Source organism: Symphalangus syndactylus, chromosome 18, assembly GCF_028878055.3.
Source record: "Symphalangus syndactylus isolate Jambi chromosome 18, NHGRI_mSymSyn1-v2.1_pri, whole genome shotgun sequence".
Classification (NCBI taxonomy): Eukaryota; Metazoa; Chordata; class Mammalia; order Primates; family Hylobatidae; genus Symphalangus; species Symphalangus syndactylus.
In genome coordinates this window covers 104,755,339-104,757,747 of record NC_072440.2, presented here as the reverse complement: position 1 = coordinate 104,757,747, position 2,409 = coordinate 104,755,339, and the positions used below count along the sequence as shown (strand labels likewise).

The 2,409-nt window shown below is 37.6% G+C and overlaps 1 non-coding gene across 1 annotated transcript; it reads left to right on the top strand.

The window, feature by feature from the left end:
* Nucleotides 1-1,439: 1,439 nt before the first annotated feature.
* Nucleotides 1,440-1,562, top strand: LOC129468726 (U6atac minor spliceosomal RNA). The gene has a single exon (XR_008652804.1). It is a non-coding gene; the product is annotated as a U6atac minor spliceosomal RNA (small nuclear RNA).
* Nucleotides 1,563-2,409: the final 847 nt, after the last annotated feature.

Sequence of the window (2,409 nt, the reverse complement as noted above, 5' to 3'; positions counted from 1 at the left end):
TTCATGTGCATCAAGATTCCATGGGGTACACATTAACATTGAAATTACCAGATTCCACCCCAGGGATTCTGGGTCAGGAGAGTTGGGGTGGAAGCAGGGGGATCTGACCCATTAACAACAGCAGCCACAGTGGTTCTGCTGCAAGTGTGTGAAGACCATACTTCGAGAAACACTGCTGCAGGACAGGTTTTATCAAGATAGTGACACCTGGGAAATTGCATATTAGAAAGTGTGAACAGTCAGCATTGTGCTTTTACTATTTTTAAATTGCAGTGGCCACTAGATACTATAATATGAAATAAAAACAAAAATCCTTTTAGATATTCAGATCCGAGCCTTCAAATCCTCTAGATGCCTCTTTAATTCCCTTAGTCTTCATCTTTCTCCCTTCTCCCTGCCTCACCATCTCTCCTAAACGCTCACATTTTTTCTCTTTACTTTTTTCTTTGCTACTTGTGCAACTCCTGGATCTCCCTCACCTTCTCTGCATCCCTTTCGTAGCCTCTCACCCTCTCACTAACCTGGTTTCACCTTACATTTTCATTCTTTTTTGTTTTTCATTCCATCTTCTTTTATTATTGCAGCATCCATCTTATGTGGTGATTTTTCCAGCATCCATCTTATGTGGTGATTTTTCCATTGATTCGTTTATTGCTTTCTATTGGTATTGGATTGTGTCAAATACTTTTTTGCATCTATTGAGATGACCATATGCATTTTCTCTTAATTCTGTTGACATGGTAAATTGCACTGATTGATTTTTGACTGCTAAATCAACATCGCATTTACTTGCTAAATCTTTGCATTTCCTCAGCCATGATATGGCAATTTATATACCTACATATATACAGACACATGCACACACTGAATTAGCTTACAAGTTTTAAAGTATGTAATATGTGGTATGTGTCCTTGAAGCATATTTGTCTATACTTCTTAGTTTTTGTAAAGCCTTGGTCTAGTTTTGATAGAGGGTAATTCTGGCTTCATAAAATTAGTTGAGAAATGTTTCTTACTCCTCTATTTTCTGAAATAATTTTTGTAGCATAGCAATTATTTCTTTCTTAAATGTTGGATAGAATTCACCAGTGATGCCATCTGGGCCAGGAGTTTTCTTTTTCAGAAGGTTTTTAATTATGAATATGATTTTTTTAATTGACAGAAGTCTATTTTTTTTCTATTTCTTCCTAGGTTAGTTTTTTAAATTAGTGTTCTTTAAGAAATTTTTCCACTTTATATAATTTTAAAAATGTATTGGAATAGAATTGCTCATAATATTTTCCTATTATCCTTTATAATTTCTGTAGTATTTTTCATGATGTCATCTCTTTCATTGCAGATATTACTAATTTACATCTTACATTTAATTTCTTCATCAGTTTAGCTGGGGGGGACTATTCTAGGTATTATGATTAATGAGTTGTGAAAATCTGATTTCTGTGTCACATGAAAGGAGAGAAGGTTAGCACTCCCCTTGACAATGCTAGAAGGGACCCTTGGCCTGATAACATGCATACGGTTAAGACATTGCCACCTACTTCATGGCAATGCCTTAAAGTTAAATATTGTTGGCCAGGTGCGGTGGCTCATGCCTGTAATCCCAGCACTTTAGGAGGCCTAGGCAGAAGGATTACCTGAGGTTGGGAGTTCAAGACCAACCTGGCCAACATAGTTAAATCCCGTTTCTATTAAAAATACAAAAATTAGCTATGTGTGGTGGCGGGCATCTGTAATCCCAGTTACTGGGGAGGCTGAGGCAGGAGAATCGCTTGAACCCGGGAGGCAGAGGTTGCAGTGAGCCGAGATCACGCCACTGCACTCCAGCCTGGGTGACTGAGCAAGACTCTGTCTTAAAAAATATACATATATATATGATTTATAAGATATATATATAAGATTTTTTTTAAAAAAAGAAATTCTGATTTCTGTTGTCTTTTCCCCCTCAATATATCATGTTTGTTCCAGCAAAAAATTTTCTCAGCTGGACTCAAGTTGAAAACTATGTTTTGTTTTGTTTTCTTTAGCTCTGATCCCAGTTGAGATACTCTTTTTCTCAGGCTGAGCTGCTTTGGGTGTTTCAGCCAGAGATGTGGGCAGACACAATGTGGGGAATTTCTAACTGACTCCTTTTCTTCTGTGTCTCTTTTCTCTTCTCTTTTCTTCTTCTCATTTTCCATTTGCATCTGATTTCCCCATGGTCCATGGTAAAAACTGTAATAATAGCAACTCTCCATTATAATTCTCTCCACGGGCTGTGTACTACCCCTCCTAATCTGAGTGCTTCTATGAACTCTCCAATGCCTTCGGGTATCTGTGCTTTTGTGTTACGTTCAGAGTTCGTACTTGTCAGTTACAGGAAAGTTGGTCATGTGTGATGCTACTTGGCCATTACCAAAAACAGATCTACGT